A 9,712-nucleotide genomic window follows, 5' to 3' on the forward strand; every position below is an offset into this window, starting at 1 on the left:
TGTCATTGAGTCAATTTTGACTCATAATGACTCTATGTGACAGAGTAGAATTGTCCCATAGGTTTTCTTGGCTGTAATCTATATAAGCAGATCACCAGGTCTTTCTCCTGCTGATCTGTTGGTTATCAGCCTAGCACTTAACAGTTGGCACCACCAGAGGTCCTTACTCATGAGCTACTTAGAACAAAAGGTTCTAAGTGAATTATGAAATTAATTATGAAAAAAAAGGTACTAAAAGACAAACAGAATTTTGACAGACACATAAAGTGCAAGAGACACAAATTGGAGTTCAAGATGCAACAAGGAAGGTGGAATCCAGAAGCCCAGAATTTTAGTCGGAACGCTTAGAAAGCTACAGTCTCGGAGAGGAGAAAACAATAGCTAGATCAAGACTTATAAAAACTCCAAACCAGCCTTGATTCAGCTCAGTTCAAGATTAGATCACAGTGATCCTTTACAAAGGATGGAGTGAACTTTTACCAGAAAAAGATAATATCACTTAGATTGTAGTGAGGTTTTTAAAATTTATTAAAATTATTGAACTGTACACTTTAAATGAGTTAATTTTATGTATAATTATATTCAATAAATCAATAATGATATTTAAAATTAAATGACCACAAGATGTTTCTTCCTGTATCTTTCTTGTGTCTTATACACTGTTAGATGGTTTTACACACACACACACACACACATAATTTATCTGCCTAATTTTTTTAATTTCTCAAAAAGTATCAACTAACAACTCTTTTTTAAACTTCCACCCAAATTATCTGAAATCAGAAAGAAATTGGGAGACTTTTTTTGCCATGTTGATGTTCCATCTAGAACACTGAAACTCTTCTCTGCGGACTATGTCCTAGCCAAGATTATCTGATTTCCAAAAAAAAAAAAAAGAGAGAGAGAGTAAACTATTTAAGCTAGCTCAATTAAAATCTCACTTACTTCTACTGATTTTGTCTCCAAACTGCCTTTACTTATACACTAGTGAGCTATGTGCCTTGATGTACCATTTATAGCTATAAACTATTTAGTTTTGTATCTCTTAGTTAAAATTCTCCATATAAAGGAACTCATTGAAGACTGAATAAAAGATTTAGAGAAGAACATATCAAGGGATCTCTCCTAATCCAACCAGTGTTTGTCTGGAATATGGTTTCACATGGTTTCATAAACTATGCCTTCAACATAGAAAAGCTGTTTGGATCAGCAGACACTCTGTTATATGTTGTGTTACTGCGGTGTTATGTGCCACTGAGTTGGTTCCAATTCAAAGCGACCTTAAGCATAACAAGAATGAAATGCTGCCTGGTCCTGAGCCATTTTCACAATCTTTGCTAGGTTTGAGCCCATTGTTGTACCCACTGTGTCATTCCATCTAATTGAGGGTCTTCCTCTTTTTTGCTATTGTCCTTCCCAGGGACTGGTGGCTTCTGATAACATGACCAGAGTACATGAGATGAAGTCCCGCCATCCTTGCTTCCAAGCAGCATTATGACTGTACTTCTTCCAAGATAGATTTGTTCATTTTTCTGGCAGTCCATGATATATTCAATATTCTTTACCAACACCATAATTCAAAGCAATCAATTCTTTGATCTTTCTTATTCATTATCCAGTAGACACTCAAAATGTGTATTCAAATATGAATTTAACACTATGTAAAATTAAAAAAAAAAGAAATCATTCTTCCAGATATGATGTGATAGTATGCCCTTAGTAAATATGGACTAAGTTTACATAGGGAAGTAATTTTTAGAAATGGCCTTCATAAGTAAATCAATGGACATTGAGATATAATAACAAGATCTTGGCTATTGCAGCTGCAACAGAGTTTTGAAACCAAAAATTTCTGTAGCACTATGATCTGTAGCACTTATTTTATAGTTGTTTTACTCTGAGCTTAATATTCAGGAGCTCTGGTAGCATAGTGCCTAAGGCACTTGACTGCTAACCAGAAGGCTGTGGGTTCAAAACCACCAACCACTCCTTGGAAGGAAGGTTGGGCAATCTACTTCCGTAGTGATACTGCCTCAGAAACCCAAGGAGGGGTCACTATGAGTTGGGTCCGACTCAATGGCACATAACACAAAAACAACAAGCTTAATATTTATCTAATATGTCTTTCTCTGGCTTTTCGAGTAACTACCTGCTATTTAACAAGAAGAGTTGATATCTTATGCTTAATTACTTGATCATTTCCTGCACATATTAGAAAATCAATAAATAACTGTTAATAAAAATACTCATCATGAGATATGTGTGGTGGCTATTTGCATGACTTTTGTCTATTTGATGACTATATCCTTATCTTTTCCCTTGTGCTACAATTGTCTTTTACAGAGAACAGAGTCTCTAATTCTAAGTTGTAAATTTTCTTCTACTTACATTTATATGTGATTTTAATTATATCCATAAACAATAGTGAGATTTTTAGGATGTATCATATCAACAATTAAACAAACTACAGAGTCCCTTGGTCATTTAAGGATGATTTCTAGTATGTCACCATGATGAAAAAGTCGAGCAATGTTGAGGAAAGAAATCTCTGCCTCAAGAAAAGTCAGTGCTTGTTTAAACAATAATCAGTATGACAAGGAGAGAAAACTCAAGGATAAAATACATAGTCTGAGACTTTCAAAAATAGGAAAGAAAAGTGATGTCTTCAGGGTACAGTAAAGGACATCACTGTAGATTTTTGAGAAATACTCTGGAGAATTCTGTGCCTAAAACGTGAATTTTTAAAAAATAATTTCAAACTTACTCTTATGTCTAGAGTCTTCCTGAGGTGCATTACATTTCCTCCTTCCTCCTTTTACCCTTCTAATCTCAACTCTTTCTCTTTTTTATTTAGCTGTGATGAAGACAAACATTTGCAGGGCTAAATAACCTTAAAAAAATGGAAATGACTATTGAAATGGATACAATGGGAAAGATCAGAAATATTTTCAGTTTTCTTGTCCAGTTTTCATTATCATTGGCATTTGCAAATTCATAAAGTCCCTTAGGAAAATGTGTAAATTATTTTGGAGGACATAGAAGGATCATTGAAATCTTTGTATACTCAGGATTCAGACTGACCTGTGCTAGACCTCAGGTTCCACATTTTTAGGCACTGTGATCTAACCAAAGTTACAAACCCATGTCATTACATTTGTAAAAAGGAAATAACAAAAACACATACCTTAGAAGTTAGTTGGTCAATTCATAACATAAATCATGTGCGAAAAGCTGATTTCATAAATGTCTACAATTCTTCACAGTACCCTGGATAGTCTAGTGTGACTTTGAAACATCTCTCATCAAATGGTATTGTTTGTGTCTTTTTCCAGCCTTGTTCTGATCAGCAAAATGTGGCATAAATAACTGTGTAAAGCTTTCCATACTTCTATTCTTTTTCTTGAAGCCTGACCAGCCATCATGAGCACAAGCCCAGAATAATCTACTAATGAAAGGCAGCTTGCCCAATCAGTTCTCTTACTCCAACTGATAATCAGTCAATGACAAGATATGTTAATGAGGTTATCCTAATCTTTCTAGTTCCCATATGACCCACCAGATGACTACAGATGTAAAAGCGAACCCACCCAGAATAACTAAAATCAGAAAACCATTACGTGAATTTAGATTAAATTGCCAGTGAATGAAATCATGCACTACACAAAGTGTTGCTGCTTTAAGACATTAAGATTTGAGATGATTTGTTAATGTAGCAATACCTAATTGATAAGGTAGGCAATGCACTTAAAACAGTGTCTGACATGTAGTAAACATGCAAGTAATATAGTTAATACTTTAGAAGATAAAATGAATGTTATAGTTGTTCTAATGAGTAAGAGATGTAAATTTATTTAACTTGTCATTTACTAAAAAGTTAAGACACAATATTTGAAGCTTCTTAAAATTAATTCTCTATTTCCTTAGAAATCTCTATCTTTTTATGCATTAGAAAACTAATTAATTATTTTCACTGAAAAATACATTAGTCAAAGACATCTTTTTGAATTTAAAATTTTTAAATTTAAATGTTATATCTCCTTAATTAATGTTCATTTTCATATCTGGATTAATAGTCTTGCTTCTCTGGGCTAAAACCCAAACCAAACTCACTGCTGTTGAGTTGGATCTGACTCACAGCAACCCCTCCTTGAGTTTCCAAGGTGGTATCATTACAGAAATTGATTGTTGCTAAAAAGGCAAGGAGGTCATATGTTCTGACCTCCTCTAATCCCACAAGAGGAAGACAGAATCACCATCAATAGCCCAAGGCCTATTACTTCAAGGCCGGACATGCTGCCTCCCTCCAGCCCTTTCACCAACTGTTCCTCCCAAAGCACCACCACCTCTCTCCTGGGTTCGATAATTCCCTGCAGTGGCCACACAGAACTCACAGATTATGGGGTTTATTAGGGAAGCACCAGGCTACAATTCAAGTTCAGGAAAAACGCTCGGTCTCTCTCCCAGCTCACTGTCTCTCAGCCAAGTCTCTCACAGTCTTTCCCCCAACAATGCATGTCCCTCAGTGTCTTACTCAGCAATGTGTGTCTCTTGTGTCTCTTTCCCAGCAGCACGTGTCTCTCAGGAGTGCCTGTCTCTTTCAGCAGCAAGTCCTCCTCAACCAGCAGTTAGAGAGAGACTTCTGCCTGGCAAAATGGCCAAACTAGCCAATCATAACATCAGAATTCTAAGCACCTGAGAGACAGCCTAGAACATTGCTTTGTACCACGCCCCACAGAAATGCCCCAGATGGATAACTTTTACAATCAAGAACCCCTCAGTTGCTCACAACAAATTCCACCACAGAGTTTACAAAGACTTGTGGCTAGAAAAGCCACACGAGGTAATTCACTACACCTCAATTGCCCAAACTTCCTTCTGAGGAGTGGCTAGTGGGTTTGAACTGTGAGGCTTCTGGTTAGCAGTCAAATGCCATAGGCTAAATCTTCAGTATTCTTGCATCTCAGACGATACTGTCGGACATCACTGTGATAGTCACATCATGGTAAACAATTATTTTCTAGTCCTTCATGTTAATAAAGAATTATTTAACTTTTAACTGTCTCATAGGCAAGTAGACTTTCCAGGAAGTCAACTACAAAAGAAATGACCCAGGAGCAAGAGTCAACTTTCAAAGTTCACTTCAAATAGTCATTTAGAATGAAAAAGCACATAATTCCAAACTAACTCAAATATCTTGGAAAAAAACAAATCTTAAATATGAAAAAAAAACCTGACATTTAGGAAAAGTCAAAATTGAAAAACACAAAAAACAAAGTCACTACCTGCCATGGGTCATTTGTGAATCTTAGGGCTTATTGACCTCAGCTACCTTGGCTTTATTAGTTATGAAATTAAAATACTATTTTAAATATTTTTCAACAGCGAGCTAAGTCCTCCCAACTTTTACAATTAATTTCAATATTTAATATTCACTATGAGATGCAATCACCATCATTAAAAAATAATATAAAAATATATGCAAGGATCAGAGTGGAGAAAAAAGATGGAAAAAGAAATCCTGGAACTTATTATTTGGGAAAGATTATTAACTTGTTGTCTTCTCCCTGGAGTTTTCCATTTATAAAATAATATGAACTGACATAGCATTTCTCTAGATTGAGTACAAAACAGAATGTCTTTTACCAATCATAATGAAATGAATACAGATGTACAATTTTAGACGCTAGAACAGGGTTTAATGATTACTATACCTTTTGAGGTAAGCCTTTCTCTACATAGCAATCTTTATATAAAAAAAAATATTAAATTTTGCAATTTGTAAAAGTATATGAGGAAAAGAAGATGAAGTGTCTCAGATTTTACCCTACTTGCAAGCTAACAATTTAGCCTGCTACAGTTTCATAGATGTTGGAAGATGACACAAGACTGAGTTAGAGACAAAAAGACTTATAGCAATGGCAGTATCCTGACTATCAGATTTTGTGCGTCAGTTTCATAGGCTTCAATTCTCACAGTACAATGTAAAGAGAGTGAAATAATATCTACGTATCTAGTGGATTGTATGCTCCTTGGGTTGTGTTTTCATTGTGTGCTGTTAAGTTGACTCCAACTCATAGTGACCCTATAGGACAGAGTAGAACTGCCCGCAGGGTTTCCAAGGTTGTATTTTTTTTTACAGAAATGGGTCATCAGGTTTTTTCTCTCATGTAGCAGCTGGACCTGGTCAGTTCAAACCACTGACCTTTTGGTTCTCAGATGAGTGCTTAACCATTGTGCCACCAGGGCCTCCTCTTTAAGGGTGAAGAACTCTAATATTTTATAATGGTAAGTGACTTCTATTTCTCTGTAACAAATGATCATAAATTTAGCAGCTTAAAACATGTATTTATTATATCACAATTTCTATAGGTCATAGTCTTGCCTGGATTCTTTGTTCTGGGATCACCTAGTTAAAATCAAGGGGTTGCCAGGGTTTCAGTTCTTACTTGGAGGTCAGAAACATGTTCTAAGATGACTGGTGTGAACTTTATTTCCTTGAGGTTATAAGAGTGAATGTCCATTTTCCTTCTAGTTATTGGAGAGTATAATTTAGCTCCTAGACAACCTCACCTCAGTTCCTTTCCATGTGGTTCACAGTAGGCAGTTTACAATGTAGATGTTTGGTTCCTTTCAGGCCAGCTGTTGTGTGTTTCTCTGTCGTTCTTTTCTGAGATCAGCCAGAGAAATTATTTGTCTTTGAAGGATTTATCTGATTAGGTCAGGCCTTCTCAGGATAATCTCCCTTTTGGCCTATAATGTAACATAATCATGGAGTAATAGCATATGCGTGGGACCCACCCACAGTAAAAGGAGATGCTGCTAATTGCTGCTTCAATTCCTACACCATGTGTATAGGGTAGAACTTTGTTCCACAAGGGTTTTTAAGGCTGTTATCCTTCAGAAGCAGATCACCAGGGCTGTCTTCCCAAGTGCCTCAGGGTGGGTTCGAACCATCAACCTTTCATCTAATAGTTGAACACTTAGCCACTTGCACCACCTTTACTCTGTTGTTGTTAGGTGCCCTGGAGTCATCTCCAACTTTTAGCGGCCCTATGCACAGCAGAAAGAAACACTGCCCAGTCCCACGGCAGCTCCATGATCCTTGCTATACTTTAGTCCATTGCTACAGCCACTGTGTCAATCCATCTTGTTGAGGGCCTTCCCGCTTTCATCGGTCCTCCATCTTACCAAGTATAACATCATTCTCCAAGGAATAGTCCCTTCTGACAACATGACCAAAGTAGGTGAGATGAAGGCTGGCCGTTCTTACCTCCAAGGAACATTTCACTTCCTCCAGGACAGATTTGTTAGATCTTTTAGCAGTCTGGTACTCTCAACATTTTTTGCCAACACCACAACTCAAAAGCATCAACTTTTCTTCAGTCTTCCTTATTCATTGTCCAGCTCTCACATGCATATAAGGTGATTAAAAATACCATGGCTGTGGCAGGCACACCTTAGTCCTCAAGGAGATATCTTTGCTCTTCAGCACTTGAAAGAGGTCCTTGGCAGCCAATGTGCCCAGTGCTACACATTGTCTGAGGAGCTCTGGTAGTATAGTGCCTAAAGCACTAGAATGCTAACCAGAAGGCTGACGGTTCAATCCACCAGCCAGTCCTTGGAAGGAAGGTTGGGCAATCTACATCCATAGTGATACCACCTCAGAAAACCAAGGAGTGGTTGCTATAAGTCGGGTCCAACTTCACAACACATAGCAACAACAACATACATCGTCTGATGTCCTGACTGCTGCTTCCACTGGCTTTGATTTTAGAACCAAGCAGTTAGAAGTCTTTGACAACTTCAATCTTTTCTCCATTTATCATGATAAATGCTTATAGGTCCAGTTGTGAGGATTTTTGCTTTCTTTATATTGAGATGTAATCCATACTGCAGATTGTATTCTTTAATCTTCATTAGTAAGTGCTTCAAGTCATCCTCACTTTCAGCAAGCAAAGTTGTGTTGTCAGCATATCACAGGTTGTTTATGATGCTTCCTCCAATCCTGATGCTGTGTTCTTCTTCATATAGTCCAGGTTTTCTGATTATTTTCTCCACTTATAGATTAAATAAATATGGTGAAAGGATACAACCCTGACACACTCCCTTCTTGATTTTAAACCATGTATTGTCCCCTTGTTCTGTTCAAACCACAGCCTCCTGGTCTATGTACAGGTTCCTCATGAGTACAATTAAGTGTTCTGGAATTCACATTCTTGTCAATGCTACCCATAATTTGTGGTGATCCACACAATCATATGCCTTTGCATAGTCAGTAAAACATAACTAAATATCTTTCTGGTATTCTTTGCCTTAAGCCAAGATCCATCTGACATGATATCCCTCATTCAATGTCCTCTTCTGAATCCAGCTTGCACCTCTGGAAGTGCTCTGTCAATATATTGCTGCAACCATTTTTTAATTATCCTCAATAAGATTTTACTTGCATGCAATATTAATGATATTGTTCATAATTTCCACATTCTGTGGGATCATCTTTCTTTGGAATGGGTACAAATATGGATCTCTTCCAATCAGTTGGCCAGGTAGCTGTCTTCCAAATCTCTTGGCATAACTGAGTGAGTGCCTCCAGCACAACATCCATTTGTTGAAACATCTCAATGGGTATTCCATCAGTTCCTGGTGCCTTGTTCTTCCCCAATTCCTTTAGTGCAGCTTCCACTTCTTCCTTCAATACCATTTGTTCTTGATCATATGCTATCTCCTGGAATGGATGGACATAAACCAGGTCTTTTTGGTACAATGACTCTGTGTACTCCTTCCATCTTGTTTTAATACTTCCTGCATCATTCAATCAATATTTTGCCTATAGAATGTTTCAATATTCCAACTCAAGCTTAAATTTTTTCCTCAATACTTTCATCTTGAGAAATGCCAAGCATGTTCTTTCCTTTTAGTTTTCTAACTCCAGGTCTTTGCACATTTCATTATAGTAATTGGCTTTGTCTGTTCAAGCTGCTCTTTGAAATCTTCTGTTCAGGATCTTGTCATTTCATCCATTTGCTTTAGCTACTTTCCACTCAAGGGCAATTTTCAGAGTCTCTTCTGACATCCATTTTGTTTTTTTTCTTCCTTTCTCATATTTTTAATGACCTCTTGCTTTCTTCATGATGTTCTTGATGTCATCCCATAATTCTTCTGGTTTTTGGTCACTGGTGTTCAATGCATCAAATCTATTCTTTAGATGGTCTCTAAATTCAGGAGGAATATATTCAGTGTCATATTTTGGCTCTTATGGACTTGTTTTAATTATCTTCCACTTTAAGTTGAATTTGCATATGAGCAGTTGATGGCCTGTTCCACAAATTTGGCTAAAGATGAGCTTTTTCATTGCCTCTTGACACAGATGTAGTCAATCTGATTCCTGTCTACTCCATCTGGTGATGTTCATGAGTATAGCCACCATTTGTATTGTTGAAAAAAGGTATTTTCAATGAATAAGTCATTGGTCTTGCAAAATTCTATCATACAGTCTCCAGTGTTATATCTGTCATCAAGGCCAAATTTTCCAACTACTGGTAATTCTTCTTTGTTTCCAACTTTTGCATTCCAGTCACCAGTGATAATTAACACATTTTGATTGCCATGTTCAGTCAATTTCAGACTGCAGAAGTTGATAAAAATCTTCAATTTCTTCATCTTTGGCTTTGGTGATTGGTGCATAAACTTGAATAATAGTAGTATTAACTGG

Source organism: Orycteropus afer, unplaced genomic scaffold (assembly GCF_000298275.1).
Source record: "Orycteropus afer afer isolate SDZICR_OR568_19922 unplaced genomic scaffold, OryAfe1.0 scaffold00372, whole genome shotgun sequence".
NCBI lineage: Eukaryota > Metazoa > Chordata > Mammalia > Tubulidentata > Orycteropodidae > Orycteropus > Orycteropus afer.